The 18,368-nt window shown below is 37.7% G+C and overlaps 1 protein-coding gene and 1 long non-coding RNA gene across 3 annotated transcripts in view; one reads left to right on the top strand and one right to left on the bottom strand.

Moving 5' to 3' along the window:
- Nucleotides 1-18,368, bottom strand: part of NR6A1 (nuclear receptor subfamily 6 group A member 1) — a 225,979-nt gene that overhangs the window by 143,110 nt on the left and 64,501 nt on the right. The window lies entirely within an intron of this gene.
- LOC123392782 lies at nt 3,877-11,751 on the top strand. The gene is made up of 2 exons (XR_006607430.1): nt 3,877-3,928; nt 11,563-11,751. It is a non-coding gene; the product is annotated as an uncharacterized LOC123392782 (long non-coding RNA).

Below are 18,368 nucleotides of genomic sequence, written 5' to 3' on the forward strand. Positions count from 1 at the left end.
ACACCTAAAAACCATAGTAAAAAAGAAGTCCACATATTTATAATGCATGTACGCCCACTCTCCCCAACTTTCTGAAAGGAGAAAAAGGGTGAAAATAGTAACATAGAAGAGACCAAAGGGAAAAATGGAATTCATTTGATTAAAATAAATTCAATTTGATTAAAATAAATCTTTAAAAAAGATACACTAGTTTTTTTTTAAAAAAAATAAGATTATAACCAGTATACACATCTAAACCATATTTAAGATAATATTCAATGAAAATGTAAACCCTTAATATGTTAATTTTTATTGCCTGTCAGTGTCTAAATAAATCCCACTCCAAATACATTTTCTTTAAAGTTTACAAGCACTTTAAGGCCATGCTCCCATGCCCAGAAGCTGACAGCCTTCCTAAAGGAGCCAGACTTCTACACAATCTTAGCCCCAGTACACATCACAATTTGAAAAGTACCCTAATCAGCAGCTTTTTCATGGAGTCAAGTGCCTTCAGTAACTGTAGAATTCAGTATTTGAATCAAACAACACAACCTACTTGATCTGATATATTCGACACTATGTACCACTGTTCAATTAATATGTTCATGTGACTGGACAACATATGACTAAATTATTTTTGTACATGAAAAACAGTGGAGTGGAAAAGAGTATCTGGGTATAGTGACAAATGCAATAACCACTACCTTATCAGAAGGGCTGTTGGAAGCATTAATTAAGATAACACAAAGAGGGGCGCCTGGGTGGCTCAGTGGGTTAAGCCGCTGCCTTCGGCTCGGGTCATGATCTCAGGGTCCTGGGATCGAGTCCCACATCGGGCTCTCTGCTCAGCGGGGAGCCTGCTTCCCTCTCTCTCTCTCTCTGCCTGCCTCTCTGCCTACTTGTGATCTCTCTCTGTCAAATAAATAAATAAAATCTTTAAAAAAAAAAAAAAAGATAACACAAAGAAAGGGTGTTACTTTTCTCACCTCCTCAGCAGTTCTGAGAAAGCAGAACTCAGACCTACATGGACTAAGCTGTGATTTAACAGAAATGCCCTCTCCTCAACCTCCATATCCTGGAGCAGCACAAATATTCTAATAGCCAAAACTTTCACAAAGGCATTTGTGAACCAAGTATCTCTGAAAGAGTTAAGAAATGAACCTTGGGTAAATTCCTTTCATGAGTTTGCTTTCACATAACCTAGTTAAGACACCTTAACAGAAACAAAACTTTGAGAAGGTGGTAAGGAGGCCCCAAAGGAAAGAGCTCCAGTCCTAAGAACTTCCTAGAAACAAAAGATACGCTGGGGGCATATCAGGAAGAAAAATGCACGTGGCTTACCAAGAAATGATCCCCACTCTCCCTCCTCTACCCAAATCTCAAGTTTCCACTCAAGATGCTAGCTAAGCATTTATGGTTAGTCCCTTTTACAGAAGTTACTCTTCAAATAATCTTTTTACAGAGACTATACAAAAATAAAGCAATTATCATAACTGGCTGCTTCTGATCATTGTTTATTTTGAAGACAGTAATAATCACCTGCCAGTTACTGACTTTATTGTGACGGACATCTTACAGAAGATGCTTTGATCTCCAAATTGATTTATAAGCTGCAAACTGTTAAAAGGAGGACTGAGCTAGACTTTTACAACTTTCTTCCATATGCTTTGATCTAAAAAATAAATGTATCAACTCAACTGCCCCCCATTCTCTTATTGTAGAGCCATCTCAAAGGAGTCAAAGAGGGTACAACTTAACACTAATAATATCAACAAAAATGTTCACATTTTTCATTGATTTTCTAACTTAGGTGTTGAAAATAAGACATTTGACACCTCCCCAACAGATACAAAATGCAGTTTCTAGAACAGATAGATTATAGGGTTATTATTCACATCTCAAAAGGAAATACTGTATTTATTTAAAATCAACATATTCAAATGACTTCATTTATACACTATTTACATAAACAATGAACAAAGCAAAGGACATGCACTTACAGTTTAATATAAACATTTATCAAGTGCCTGATATAATGTATATCTAAATAAAATGGGTTTGTTTTCACTGAGTTTATATCAGAGTAGAAAAGATAAGCCTTGCACACAATTCTACAAATCTAAAATAAGGTACACCATGAGACATGCTATAGAACCAAGGAGGAAAGAAGAGTTGGGGAGAAATTTAGGAAAGTGTTAAGAAGAATATGGGATTGGGAAAATAATTAATTCTACCCCATCCCACCCATATTGTTTTCACCCCTCTAAGAACTTAGGCATTTACTGAAAAGTTTGGCACCAGACAGACAAAGGCTCTGGGACCTTGAGCAAATCTATGTCCTATTAGAGTCTCATTCCTCATCAACGAAGTGAATATAATACCAAATAGCTGGCAGGACTGTTGAGAAAATTAAATGTGAATGATTTCTATATTTATGTAAATAAATTTATATAAACTATCTGCATATATACATATCTGTATACAAATATATCTATATATTTTATCTACTTATATATCTTGAATATGTACACTTAAATTATATACTTACATATATGATTTATACTTATATTAAATATATATATTTATACATACATACATGTGTTTATATATATACAAATCACAATGCCTGACCCTGAAAGGATGCTCAGGAGGTGGTCATTATTACAAACGTCTACTAAATGCTGAATCTTATGCCAGGCCACTTGTGCCTCTGCATCTGGATGCTGTGTGGTATGTTGTTTAACTGCTTTTATATTCCCAAGATCATAAAAGAGCAAATGCCATGTGATTTACTTCTTATACATCCACAAGGAGAAAAAAAAATACGTAGTAACAATATTGAACAATCAGTAACAGAGGATTCAGCAAGACTCGGAAAATACATGGTATATATGAGAACAGAGAAAACTGAGTTCATAAGGTATAGAAGAAAAAAGTTGATAAGTACAATATTTAGGCAATCTGCATTGACTAATCAATCTTCACTGAGGTTCCACTATAGGCAAGCCCCTTAATACTATGCTAAATGCCAAGGGGATGCCAGAACAATACCCCAGGGGTTGTCTTTCCTATAACCCACTGCAGCCCTATGAGTCTTCATGCTGAAGGAATTAGAGAAGTTTCAACCATTTCCATAGAGTTTTATTTTTATTAGAGAGGGAAGAGACAGATATGGCGGGGCGGGGGAGGGCGTGTGGTAAAGCAAGGGAGAGAGGGAAAAAGAGAATCTTAAGCAGGTTTCATGCCCAGCACTGAGTCCAGCTCAGGGCTCAATCTCATAATCGTGAGATCATGTCCTGAGCTGAAATAAAGAGTTGGACACTTAACTGAATGAGCCACCCAGGTGCCCCCATCTGAAGTTTTTTAACATTTGGACTCCGTATCACTGGTTCTCAGAGAGTGATCTACAGACGACTTCAAAACCTTTTCAGAGAGTTTGCATGGCCAAAACTATTTTTGTACTGATTATAAGGCGTGATTTGCCTTTTTTTACTATGTTGACATTTACAAGGATGGTGCAAAGCCAGTGTTGGGTTAAATTGCTTAGCTTTACCACTAATCAAAGCAATGCCACAAAACGTATGGGCAGTCATTGTGTTTACCGCCACCACACACTGCGGGGGGGAAGCCATTTTAACTTAAGAACATCCGTGACAAATTCCATCCGATGAAATCGTCTTCATGGAGTGCTTGCTTGATGGATTTCATTTCCATTTCCATTTTTTTTCCATTTTTATTTTTAGCAAATGCTTAGCATTCTTTCCAGAAAATACCAACTATTCCTTTTTTTTTTTTAAAAGATGTATGTATTTCTTTATTTGACAGAGAGAGAGAAAACAGAAGCAGGCAGAGCAGTAGGCAGAGGGAGAAGCAGGCTCTCCCCTGAGCAAGGAGCAGAATACAGGACTTGATCCCCAGGATCATGACCGTAACCAACTGAGCCTCCCAGGTACCCCCCACCTATATACTTTTCTTAAAGATCCAATGAAAAGATCTAATTTATGTTTGAACGGTAACAGTATTACTAATTACTTCAGTCTATATAACAAGGAAAAAAGACTGTGTTCCTTATTTCAAATTGTAAATGAATGTATGAGGATTTGGAATAATTGTTAATAATGAATTCTGGAATACTGAAAAAAATTAAATTAAATTTTAAGAAATGCTCATGGTAAACGTAAAAAGGAGAAAAGAAAGAATGTCCTTGACGAAGCAGTAAGATTTACTGATTTTAAATCTCAATGCCTGACTATGCAACTTTTTAATATTTTGTGTGACAAAATGGAAAACACACTTAAAGCATTTCTCAACACTGACTGTCTCAAGGAAATGCACTTTAAGCTATTGTTTGAGTTGTAAGGTAAACTAGCTTATTTTTTCATGGGCTATCATTTTACTTGAAAGAACAACAGAAATTATGGTTATTCAGATGTGGATGTTTGACAGTTATTATCTTGAAAATGAACAAAGTGGGCATGTCTTTTCAAGGAAAACAACTGGCAGTATTTGTTGCCAATGATAAAATTTAAGACTTTAAATAAAAACTGGAATTTTGGAAAATTTGTATCTGCTACTGTATGCCTCACAGCTTCCCAGGAGAATAGTGGTAATACTAAGAAAACTGATTTACTGGATTTTATATGATGAAATATGTCCATATTTAGAAATTCTATATAACTTGTTAAACCAGTATTTTCCAAATAACCAAAGCATGCTGTTTCAAAATCATTCATGGGTCAAAGACCCATGTAAACTGTAAGACAGACTAGGGGATTTTTAATGAAATAGAGAATGAAAAGTTCATTGATATGGTTTCAGATTCCATAGTGCAACTAACCTTTAAGAGACTACCAACTATTGGGGCACCTGGGTGGTTCACTGGGTTAAAGCCTCTGCCTTCAACTCAGGTCATGATCCCAGGACGAGCCCCAAGTCGGGCTCTCTGCTCAGTGGGGAGCCTGCTTCCCCTCCTCTCTCTCTGCCTGCCTCTCTGCCTACTTGTGGTCTCTGTCAAATAAATAAATAAATCTTAAAAAAAAAAAAAAGAGAGAGAGAGAGAGACTACCAACTACTGAGATCTGATACACATGAAAGAAAAAAATACACAATTATCCAAACTATTAAAATCCATTTTCCATATATATCTGAGTATAGAGGCCATATTTTCTTCATATACTTCAGCCAAAACATATTGAAACAGACAGAATGTAGATGCAGATATACACAGCTATGAAAATTCAGTTGCCTTTTTTTTTTTTAAAGATTTTATTTATTTATTTAACAAAGAGAGGAACAGGGCACAAGCAAGGGGAGTGGCGGGCAGAAGGAGAATAAGAAGCAGGTTCCCAGCTAAGCAGGGAGCCCAATGCAGGGCTCGATCCCAGGACCCTGGGATCACGACCTGAGCCAAAGGTAGATGCTTAACCGACTGAGCCACCCAGGCACCCTGAAAATTCAGTTGTCTTTCACAAAGCCAGACATTGAAGAGACCTACAAAAATACAAAATAATGTCACTCTTCTCACTAAGATTTCTTTGTTTTTTTGGGGGGTGGGGGGAATCTAGAGATATTTTTATAGTTACTCTTACTTTAAAATGTTACTTATGTTGCTATGCAGTAAGTTAATCATTTCTATTTTAAATGAATTAATAAACATTTTTAAATTTCTCAACTTTACTTTTTTTTTTTTAAGATTTTATTCATTTATTTGACAGAGAGAGATCACAAGTAGGCAAAGAAGCAGGCAGAGAGAGAGGGGGAAGCAGGCTCCCCGCTGAGCAGAGAGCCAGATGCGGGCCTCGATCCCAGGACCCTGGGATCATGACCTGAGCTGAAGGCAAAGGCTTATTAACCCACTGAGTTACCCAGGCACCCATCAACTTTAACTTCTCATACAGTGAAAGGTGATAGGTATAACCCACATAAGCAAAAGCTCTTGAGAACCTCAATCATCTTTATGAATGTCAATTTTTTGTGCATGACAAGAGATCTCAGAGATCCTGATTTTGTTTTAGTTGGTTTAATTTTTTTTATGAAAAAATCTGGAAATTGAAGTTACATACAGCATAGTCAAGACTTGCATCTGGATCTCCTGATTTCAATTTTACATTTATTCTACACCATGATTCCTATATTCACTAAGATAATGGTTTAGAAAACCCTCATTGCATTCTTCTCAGTAGGCAAGAAGTTAGACCAAATAATTACAATATTAACAATAACTGAAATTTGAACATTATGGGTCATGCATTTTTATACTTCTAATTTCATTCAGGTCTCACAACAACCCAGTAGTATAGGTACAGTTATTTACTTACCTACATTTTGCAGGTGAGAAACAGAGGTTAAACCACTTGCCAAAAATCACATAGCTACTACATGGCAAAGCTGGGATTTGAAAACAACACTTCTAACAAAGATATATCAGCAAAAAAGCTTTCTCCTAACTGCCCATCAAAACACTTGTGTGGTCATCAGCAGTGGCATTAATGGAAATAAAGGACCCAAAACTCTGGCCCAATACCATCAGATAGAGACAGAACAAAACACTAGCCTGGAGTATGGCCAGACAAACTTAGTTCTACACAGAGAATGGCAAGAAAACAAGCAAACAGGGAAATGTGATAGATATAACCAGGCTGCCTCTCTTCCTTACCCATCCAGCATCTCTACCATTACCCATTAAAAAGAAGTGACAGGAGTCAAGGGTGAAGTATTTGTCACTGACATACAGCTGGGGCAGTGAAAACTCTTGGCAGGTGTTCTCTAAGCTATAACTCCTCTTCTATGCAAACAACCCCCCAAGCTGAGTCCTCCTGGCTTTATCACACTGAGCCTTGACAAGAGCCATCATTAGTGTCCAAACTCCACTTTTTCCAGGCTGATGACATGTGTCAGGCCTTGATTCCTGGAGCCATTCCTGCCTGCCAACTCAGGAAAGGCTTCTGTAATGCCTTTGGCTTTTTTGAAATACCTCAAGTCACAAGACAGCAGCTGACACCAACTCCCTCCAGAGGATGGACACTTGGCCAGGAGCCCAAGCTGAAGTGGATTTGGAGGTTCTTGATCTTTACTGAAATCATTCCTACCTTCTCACTGGCAATTAAAATAAATTCCTCCCCTGAGAGCAGCCAGAGGTTCTGCAAGCCTCTTCCATCCAGTGGTAGTCACCTTTGATTAGAGTAAAGTGTTAAAGTGTAGCAGCAGCTGATAAATGTCAGAGCCTAAAGGGCCTTCACAGACTTTTGATCACTCACAGCTATTCCTCATTTCATACCATGGACAGTTTTTATGCCAACACCACTCAGCATCTCTTACTTAGTCAAATACTTCAGGTCAGGATGCTAAATTCAAGTCAATGGTCCATTTGCACTAGTTCTGGGTGTATCCCTAAGGCTAAGATGTTTGACCCGCCAGACAGATAGACTTGAAGTACTTTTCAGATGGCCAACAGGACATTAGGAAACTTCTGCAAAAAACATGCTTTTTCACAATGGAGAGGTAGTGTCATATAAGTAAACAGACGTGCACATGCACACGCACAGTCAAGAATTTTAATTCTGACCCACTATCTGACTTCGGGTCTTCATTTCCTCAGGGTGCCTGGGTAGCCCAGGCAGTTAGGCCTCTGCCTTCAGCTCAGGTCATGATCCCAGGGTTCAGCATCAGGTTCCTTGCTTAGCAGGAACATGCTTTTCCCTCTGCCTCTGCTGCTACTCCCCCTGTTTGTGTGCGGGTGTTCTCTCTCTCCCTGTCAAATAAATAAATAGAATCTTAAAAAAAAAAAAAAATTTACCTAGGGGCACCTGAGTGGCTCAGTTGGTTAAGTATCTGACTCTTGATACCAGCTCAGGTCTTGATCCTAGGATTCTGAGTTCAAGACTTGAGTGGAGCCCACATACATAATGCAAAAATAATAAAAAGCATTTCCCCTAAATGTTTTAAATAGTAAGTTACTTATAGGATGAATGTCTAGTTACCTACAACTTACAATGTCTTAACACAACATTATAATCTACAGGAGACAAAAATAAACTTCATAACAGACATCAAGTTTTTAAAGCATATAAAGTATCATATGATTACATTTAACCCAGTAAACTAAAATAGGTCAGAGGAAGAAATACATATGTTATTCTTAGATCGTCAGGGTTTCATCACTGTACAAAAGGAAAGATTTGAGTCTTTTGATCACTGTTTTTGCTTATTTCATTAACTGTTTATTGCAAAAACACATGCTGGTTGGCTCTCATGGACTTTTAAAATCTCTGCCAACACTTTTCACATACTGCAATAAAATCCAAGGTTCTTTCTACCTCATTCCTTAATACCCATGAATATTAACTACCGCATGATTTTGATCCCTATTTCTTTTATGACTTTATATTTCCAACTCACTTAATGTACTTACTCAATCAGGTCAGCTGAACAACAGTCCTTAGTATAGAGATACTTAGAAGAATTGTTCACTGATTATAGATACCCTGTGAATTAACTTACTATGGAAAAGTGAAGTATTGCTTATGGGTTTGTAAAATAATCTGAAGTAGTAATATCTTAAACACATTAAGCCACTGTAACTAGGAGATGGAAAATCCTGGTGGCCCTTAGAATATTTGGATAGGGTTTTTTTTTTTTTTCCTAAGAGATTTTACGTATTTATTTGGCAGACAGAGATCACAAGTAGGCAGAGAGGCAGGCAGAGAGAGAGAGGAGGAACCAGGCTCCCCGCCGAGCAGAGAGCCCGATGTGGGGCTCAATCCCAGGACCCTGGGATCATGACCTGAGCCGAAGGCAGAGGCTTTAACACACTGAGCCACCCAGGCGCCCCTATTTGGATAGGTTTTGAAAAGAAATGTCCCATTTGAAAAGAAATACCGTCTTTTGGCACTAGGTCAATTTGCCATTTCAGTGAGTTGGCCTGCCCACCCCCTGGTCTTCCCAATTCATAAAATATCTGAAATAACCTGATATAAAGTTGCCATGTCAAGAAGTAAAATGTTCCAAGCTACAAAGTTTAAATTTCTCTTTCTACTTCTCAATTGTCTGGTAAAACCTCAGCAGGCTAAATATAAGAATGTCCAATAATTCCATATACAACTACAATCTTCAGCATACTCTTTTCCCCCCTTCCCTAATACTCAAGTAAACACTCTGGATCTAGCAGGCTTTGTAAGCACTGTCTTGAAACAACACATTCTCTGACCCTTACTTAAGGGCAGAATTAGTACTCATAGTGCTGGGATCAGCTCCAAACCAAATGGTTGCTGTGGAAGTGGGAGAGAAACTGTTGCAAAGTCAGTTAAATTCATTCAAATATTTGTGTAACTTCTCATCTGGCAACTTCTGTATAAGTGCAGATTTACTAATTAAAGGTTGTTGATGAAGCCTAGTAACTACTTTTTCCAGGGATCATCACTGTCCAGTTTCCACTGTCTGGTTGTTGTTTTGTTTTTTTTTTTTTTTTTTAAGATTTTATTTACTTATTTGACAGACAGAAATTACAAGTAGGCAGAGAGGCAGGCACAGAGAGAAGGGGAGGCAGGCTCCCTGCTGAGCAAAGAGCCTGATGTGGGGCTTGATCCCAGGACCCTGGGATCATGACCTGAGCTGAAGGCAGAGGCTTTAACCCGCTGAGCCACCCAGGTGCCCCACTGTCTGGTTGTATTGCACAGATTACAGCATAGGGAACAATGTGACTAGATAATGGTGACAGGCTGCAACAGCAGCAACATTACACCAGTGACAAGATGAGATGGTGAAATCTTGGTCTACAGCTCTGTTTGGAATGTCTGAACCTAACATTTAGAGGGAGGCTATGGATGCGCTCTTAAATTCCATAACTTAAACTGCTTTCAAAATTTTGTGTTTATGTGCAGATTAGGGAGAGAATCTATAGCCTTCTACAAAGTTTCTTATTATCTAATTGTTAATCCTCACAAGCAGTATGAGGGAGGTACTACTATACTATTATTCTTATTTTAACAGATTGAGGATTTTGAAGTTCAAGAGATAAAAACTTTTCCTAAGGTCACAAAGAAAGTGGTAGAGAATTAATTTCAAAAAGCCTTTGAAACACACATATACATACATACATATGCAATGTAATAGTTATCTGGAAGTTACTTTAACTATAAAATAAGGGTTTTACGTTAGTGTAAATGAACCAAAACCAGAATATGGGTAAAATATGCAATTTAATTTCATAATACATAAGTACATTATAAATGATTTTAAGAATTTAAATCATTTTGAAACATATAGAAATTCATATAAATTTTAACATGTGTTGTGCTGTTTTACACACTTGACATTTAGTTCTCACAACAGTTTTTTTTTTTTTAAAGATTTATTTATTTATTTGTCAGAGAGGAAGAGAGAGCACAAGCAGGAGGAGCAGCAGGCAGAGGGAGATGCAGACTTCTTGCTGAGCAAGGAGCCCATTGTTGAACCTGATCCCATGACCCTGGGATCATGACCTGAGCCAAAGGCAGATGCTTAACCAACTGAGCCACCCACACGTCCCTCACAATAGTTCTATGAGGTAGACACTATCGTTATCTCCATTTTATAGGTAAGGAAACAGAAAAACAGAGAAGTTTTTTTCTCTTGCACAAGGTCACATAGCTAGTAAGTTGCAAAGTCAAAATTCTAGCTCCAAATCTGTATTCTTTATTGTTACAATATTACTTCTCTGAACACTTAATATATGAAAAATTTAAACTATGGCCACTCAAAGGGAAAAAAAAGAGAACAAATAAGAATCCAATTTGGAAAAGTCTATCATGATAAGGTATTTCATATACTCTATTTTAGCACATATGAACCCAGAGCAATGAAAAAAAGAAATCTAGAAATTATATTAACATGCTACTTTCACATGCACAACCTCATTTAATTTTCACAGCTTTGTGCAAAGGGCAAGTGCTATTTGTCCCCCATCTTAAAGATGAGTTAACGGATGCTGAGAGGTTAATGTCATCACTCATCATTACCTGAACTTTCCCTTCTCTAGGACTTTCTATGCAGAGCTTTCCCTCTACTGGAGTATCTTTCCTTCTCTGTCTAGAAAAATTCAACTATACGTTTGAGTCCCAAGTCAGATGTGACCCTCAGATATATCTTTCCTGCGACTTTTGGGCAGAATTAACCCTTTTCTCTACTCTCCCTTAACATGATTTGTACCTTCCCACCAGCATAGCAGTCATTCTCTTTGTCATCTACTGTGTCTATGTGTAGATCCCTGGGCAGACACTGTGCTCCATAATGGCAAGGATTGTATGTAAGAGAAAGGATCCTAGGATTTCACTGATGAATTAGCAAAAGGATAAAGCAGAACACTAGCAGTCAGGCTAAAAGAAATATGGGTTCATGATGCCACGCTGTTGTCATCTTTATAACATAAGAATCTGTCCTCAAGGTTAGTAGCATTACCCCCAAATACCCCAAATATATGCTCCCTGCATAATGCTTGGGAAGTGTCTGGACAGAAGCCACCTGAGATAGTGACTCCTCTTCTCTTCTATGCTACTAATCTCTCAAATATATTGCTTTATTAAGTTTATGATTCTTGTTTCTTTCAAGTATATCAAGAGGCCTCAAGAAGACTATGAAAACAATTACATGTCCAAGTTGGAGCAATGTGGGTTTCAATATTTCGTAGTACCTTTGGAAAAGGAAAAGAGGTAAGTGAAACAGTAAAGGATGGCATGGTAAATTTTGACAAACTCAAAACCAACCTAAATCAAGAATGAAATAAACCAACTTATTAAATTTGTAGTTTCTACAATTCTTGTTTAATTTAACCCTAATGTTTTTAACCTTAGACTTTATCCTGGCGTTAAATATATAAACCCCTTAGCAAACTCATTAAAAATACCAGTGTGTCCTTCTAACTTGCCTGATGATAAAAACTTAAAGGCGTGAGGATGATGGTAGCCTTCCCTGCCATGAAAATTAATTATTTCCAACACAATGGGAAATACCCCTATGCCATTTTGGAAACCTACCTTTCACTCTGCTCTAGTTTTTCAAATCTATAAAAAGCATTCTTATTAGAATGCCATGAATTTAAGCAATGGTATTTTGTAAAATATCTCATGGCTTGGAGCAGCAGAAGTCAGTATTCTTTTAAAGTCTGAACATCTATCTGTCCAAACGGTTTAAGGCATTCACATCTCTTTCTACTATGAGACCAAGGGAAGACTGTTTAAACACATTAAAGAGTTTTTAAACGACTACACAGTAACAGTTGCTTGATTTTTTTGTTGTCGTTGTATACAATTCACTGTCATAACACTGAGAATTCAACAAAGCTGGCTAAATGGAGTGTTTTGACAGAGGGTGAAATAATTAAATTGATGTAGATGTTCAACAGTTTACATTCAAACCAAATTCTCAGTGATTTTTTTTTTAATGTGTACCATTTGGCTCCTTTAAAAATGAATTTGAGAAGAGTCAACCTTTACTATTTAAACCCAATCCCTGATTAAAGATTAACCTTAATTCAGCCAGCAGTTCTCTAAGCCTTGCTTCTGAGCACTCCTCCATCTCTCCAGTAATAAAACCCTACATTCTGAAACCCTCTATCCCTACCCATAGAATTATTTCATTTTCTAGCTTTTTAATCAAGGATATTCAGGAGTCAATGAAAAATAACCAGTATGTCTATAATGTACCAATACTCTTCATGCCAAAGCAAAAAGACACCTGACATTTTAGTTGCTGTGATCTTACAGAGGAGAAATGCAAGCTTTCTCTTAGGTGATAGGGGTTTTTTGTTTCTGTTTTTTCAAAATGGAAAATAATGTGTAGACTACCATTGAACCTCTGTGGCAACTCACTGATCTAGGATCTCAGCTAGAGAGATCACCAATTGTGAAGGTAAATTTTTTTCATCTTCCTCTATGAAAAATTTTGCCTACAGACCCACCTGCTATTTATACAGGCAAACAAGGAGAAAATGTTTACTAGCTTGATATAGTTCTCACTGCAGATGCTACTTCTGATACAGAAGAGTTAAATTTTGTGGTGGACAGGAAAAGAGGTGATATGCTCAGGGAGCTGAGCATTGATAAAGTCCAGTATTCAAGTTCTGGCTTACAACAGTGACTCCTGGCTATGTAACTGTGCAAATCACTTAATCTCTCAGTTTTTTTCATGAGGTACAAGTGGGTTGTTTTGAGTTTGATGAAATAAAAATATACAAATTCCAGCACATAACAGAGTCCATAATATATATTAACTTCTTTCTTACCCATGCCCTTTAATAATCAATCTACTGTAAAATGAGGCACCTGACATTTTCAGAATTAAAAAAATAATACTGTTCAAAGCCATTTTCTCAACCACCCATTGGAGTCTGCTTGTATAAGTAACTGCAGTCTCACAAGTCCATTAAGTTCATGAGCTCTCTGCTATACACAAACTGATTTCATAGTCTAAATATTCTCAACCTGAAACCTGGAAAAGAACATGAGAGCCTCTATCAGCAGTGGTTTCACTGCTCATTGGCTCTTGGAACATGGGTACAGGCTGAAGAAGGGCTGCCAGGGCCAGAAACCAGCCTTCAGAGGACTCCAAGGAACATTCAACGCTGTCGGTGAGTTTGGGATTTGAAAAAACCACCGACCGTTGACTGTACCTTGGGGTCCTTACAGACAACACTACATTTCCTGAAGCAAAGGAGCAGGCTGTACCTTCACATGTCACATAAGATCACCAGAACCAGTCCTGCTGCCTGTCCCTAAAAGAGGTCCAGTGAACTCTGAAAGAGCTCCCCCTATTTCTATTGCCCATTGTTCCTTGCTTTGTGTTGTTTTTCACAAACAAGTGTTTCACTTCAACAAGATAAGGAGAACTCCACTATAATACTGAATGTGCTTAAAAATGTCTCCTAGAAATATGTCACTCTAGTGAAAAACGGGATGGAGCAAGGAGACATTAAAAACATATATTTCAGTTTTGAGTGAAACCCGGTTATTTTACACCCATTTCTCCCCCATCCCCTCAAAACTTTAATTAGGAGCAAGAGAAGGATTTAATAAGCAAACATAGCATACAACTGTCTAATGCCTGTACAACTCTTATCATATTCTACCTCCAACTACAGTTAATATGGTTAAGTTTTCACAGCCCTGTTAGAATATGAGATGTTTGAAATCAACTATTGCCTCACTACTTCTGGGCACACATATGCTTACTTAAAAGTTTGTTAAATGTTAAGTAAAATGTCAGGTCCGAAGTCAGATATCTGGGAAAAATCTTGGTTCAACTCTCTAACTAGCTATGTGATCATAGGCAAGTATCTGAGTTTCTGTTTTCTCATGTATAAAATGGTAGATAATAAGAACACTTACCTCATGGAGTTTTGAGATTCAAGGAGATAATATATAAAGTGCTTTGTACCATTCCAAGCACACAGCAAACAATATATGGAAACTGCTATTATTATTTAAGCCAAAACATAACCTGTGCTAATTTACCTTGAAAAGTGCTCATATTTCTCAGCCCAAAACAGAGAGGAAGAGCCAGGACCTTCGACTCTTGTTTGTATCTATCAGGTATGCAGGCACCTATCTATCTGTATGGTCACAGAGCTACCTGTTAGCTTCTCCACGAGCTCCTTCCATTCCCTGAACCAGTTTTTCAACTTGAAGAAATCTCCCAGCTCTAGTATCTAGTGTTACCTATAATTAGGTGGGCCCTCAATCATCGGTTACTAAGAGAGATACCGGACCTAGGCCTCAAAGAACCAGTGTGGAAAAGAAGAGCCAGGAATTCAGGAGGGCCGAGGCAACGCCACCAAATGGAAACGCTGATGGCTGCACTCAACATTCATTGCTGTCGGTGGGTTTGAGTCTGAATCAACTCACTGATCAATGAATGCAAACTGCGGACCAAACAACCTAAGGAAAGCAAAAAAGCAGAGTCACCTGAGTGCATCAGCTACCGTGCTGGATGGAAGCTGCCGCTGTCTCCAGTACACCAGCTAAAGTCTCTCTTGCTCTCTTTGCTTCTAATACTAAATAAGTACTCTAAATGCCTAGTGCTTTACTTTTTCTTATTTTTAAAAAATGTTCTAGGGGTGCCTGGGTGTCTCTGTGGGTGAAGCCTCTGCCTTAGGCTCAGGTCATGATCTCAGGATCATGGATCGGGCTGTCTGCTCTGTGGGATGCCTGCTTCCCCCTCTCTCTCTGCCTGCCTCTCTGCCTACTTGCAATTCTCTCTCTCTCTCTGTGTCAAATAAATAAAATCTTTTTAGAAAAATAACTGTAAAAATGTTCTAGAGTTAAAGAAATATATTTTTCAATTTTTTACTAACATATAATGTTTTATTAGCCCCAGGGGTACAGGTCTGTGAATCACCAGGTTTACACACTTCACAGCACTCACCATAGCACATACCCTCCCCAATGTCCATAACAAAACAAGAAATGATATTTTATAGGAAGAACTGTATATCTTGACATGACACGTATTTAAAAAACCAATGCTTTTGTAATTATTAAAATTAAAAAAAAACAAACATACTCATTATTTAAAATTTAAATATTGAAATAAAGTAAAAATTGAGTATCCCTTTCTTCATCATCTTCCATTTCCTCAATGGAAATCATCTATAAATATAATAAATAGTGGGGTGCCTGGGTGGCTCAGTCATTAAGCGTCTGCCTTCAGCTCAGGTCATAATCCCAGGGTCCTGGGATGGAGTCCCACACTGGGCTCTCTGCTCAGCAGGAAGCCTGATTCTCCCTCTCCCACTCACCCTGCTTGTGCTGCCTTTCTCTCGCTTTGTCTCTGTCAAATAAATAAATAAATAAATAAAATATTTAAAAATATATACGATAAATGGCAAGTTTAATAACTTGTCATAATCAAAAAACTTATCTATATTATCTGATATTATTAAAATAATAAATATCATAAACTATACACTTATTTTAAATTTATGTCCTTAGAGACCTTTATCCATGCACATACAAATGGATACATATCTATAATTTTGTGGGGCTTTTGAGAGGTGGCTTAAGCAAAAATAAGCTCATTTTATATTTACAGCTGTATAATCTGCTTTTTCACTTGACTATACTAGCTACTATAAACAGCCTTCTGCAACAATCTTGCTATATTGTACTAGTTCTTTCAAATGACTATATAGTATGCCTTAGTATGAAGGCCCTGGTTATTATTGTGACCAAAATTTTGAGGCTCATTCATTCTAACCTTTGCAAACCATGTCTCTCAAACAAGAAAAGAACCTAAGTGAAATGGGAAATGAACATCATTCATCTAAACAAAATGTAAAATGTAGTACCAATTCTCTGACTTCTGTAACATAAGATAAGATGAGCCACTTTCATGATAATGACAGGAAAACAAACCTTGGTCACCAATAATTTAATCATACACTTAAATCTGAGATAGAGAAAAACAGACTCTCATAGCAAAAGTCAAATTAAATAAAGCAGTACGAAAAGAATCTTATCTAAAGTTACCTTCCAGGAGGCCTGGGTGGCTCAGTCCATTGAGACACTGCCTTCGGGGGCACCTGGGTGGCTCAGTGGGTTAAGCCTCAGCCTTCAGCTCAGTTCATGATCCCAGAATCCTGGGATCGAGTCCTGCATCGGGCTCCTTGTCCAGCAGGGAGCCTGCTTCTCTGCCTGCTTCTCTCTCTGCCTTTGCCTGCCACTCTGCCTGCTTGTGCTTTCTCTCTGACAAATAAATAAATAAAATCTTAAAAAATAAAATAAATAAAGTTAGCTTCCAAACCCAGGGACAGGAAGGAAGTTGAAGTGCAGGTATAGTGATACAAGAAAGAAAAAGAGAAATCAAAGTCAAGAGAAAAATGAAGAAAATGACAAGAATTCAGGAAAAATAGAGGGTTCGGGCCAGTGTTTCCCAATCTGGTTATATATCAGAATCATCTAGACTAGTTGCTCTGAAAAATGCAGATTCCTGAGATCTACCCTAGACCAGATGTAGGGTCCTAGAATCTGTATTCTATTATACCAAACATTCTAGGCATTATTTTTCAACCACCAATTACTTCCAAATTTTCTGAAAACATTAGAAAAGAATATCCAATACATTCTTTGAAAAATGTACACCTGAACAAGCATGCCACCTATTTATTTACAGAGAATCAATAATCTTTAAATATGCCAATAAAAAAAAATTCATTTCAGCCACCAAAATCCTATGCTATTTCTCTTGGATAAAACTAAATGCTACATGGGCGCCTGGGTGGCTCAGTTAGTTGAGCATCTGCCTTCAGCTTGGCTCATGATCACTGGGTCCTGGGATTGAGCCCCCAGACTGACAGTCTTACAGAGAACAATTTTGGAGTGATAGTCACAGAAGAAAACAGAAAGGTCGTGGTGAAAAGCTTGAGCTATGTAAGGGTAAAAATTCAAGTTATAGGATTTATCAACTATGTAAACCTAGAAAAGTTACTTACCTTTAAATCTGTTTCTTCGGTAAAAAGGAGATATGATAATAGTATTTGCTTCACAAAGCTACTTCTGAACTAAGAATATGCAATTATCATATGGTTTTACTCATATGTGGAACATAAGCAATAGCAGGGCCATAGGGGAAGGGAGGGAAACCTGAAGGGGGAGAAATCAGAGGAGACGAACTGGGGAAACAAACTGAGGGTTTCAGAGGGGACGGAGTGGGGTGAGGAGGTAACAGGACGATAGGTATTAAGGAGGGCATGTGTTGTGATGTGCACTGGGTGTTATACATAACCAATGAATCACTGAACACTATATCAAATATGAATGATGTACTATACACATAATTTAAAAACACGATAAAAAAAGAATACATGTAAATTATTTCACACAGAGCTTGACACAACAAAATACTAAAATGTGCATACTCGCACAAGCAGACACTGACAGGAAATTCAAACAGATTGGAAGCAAAAATGTTAACCACTGAAATCTTAAGTTGTAGAATTAAAGGTGATTTTTATGTTTATTATTTATAATTCATCTATGCCTTCCATGTGTTTAGCAATAAGCATCAACTATTTCAACAATTAGAAAAATTGTTTTTAAATGTCTTTTTTTTTTTTTAAGATTTTATTTATTTATTTGACAGAGAGAAATCACAAGTAGACGGAGAGGCAGGCAGAGAGAGAGAGAGAGGGAAGCAGGCTCCCTGCTGAGCAGAGAGCCCGATGCGGGACTCGATCCCAGGACCCTGAGATCATGACCTGAGTCAAAGGCAGCGGCCCAACCCACTGAGCCACCCAGGCGCCCCTAAATGTCTTTTTTTTTTTAAAGCAAAGATTTCTTTTAGATGAGAGATCTACCTATGTTTGGCTGAAAAGCAGACTGAAGAATCCACAGTGGGAAAGGAAGAAAAGATGGACTGTTTTT

This window comes from Mustela putorius, unplaced genomic scaffold, assembly GCF_011764305.1.
Source record: "Mustela putorius furo isolate JIRA1106 unplaced genomic scaffold, ASM1176430v1.1 tig00000596_pilon_pilon_pilon, whole genome shotgun sequence".
Classification (NCBI taxonomy): Eukaryota; Metazoa; Chordata; class Mammalia; order Carnivora; family Mustelidae; genus Mustela; species Mustela putorius.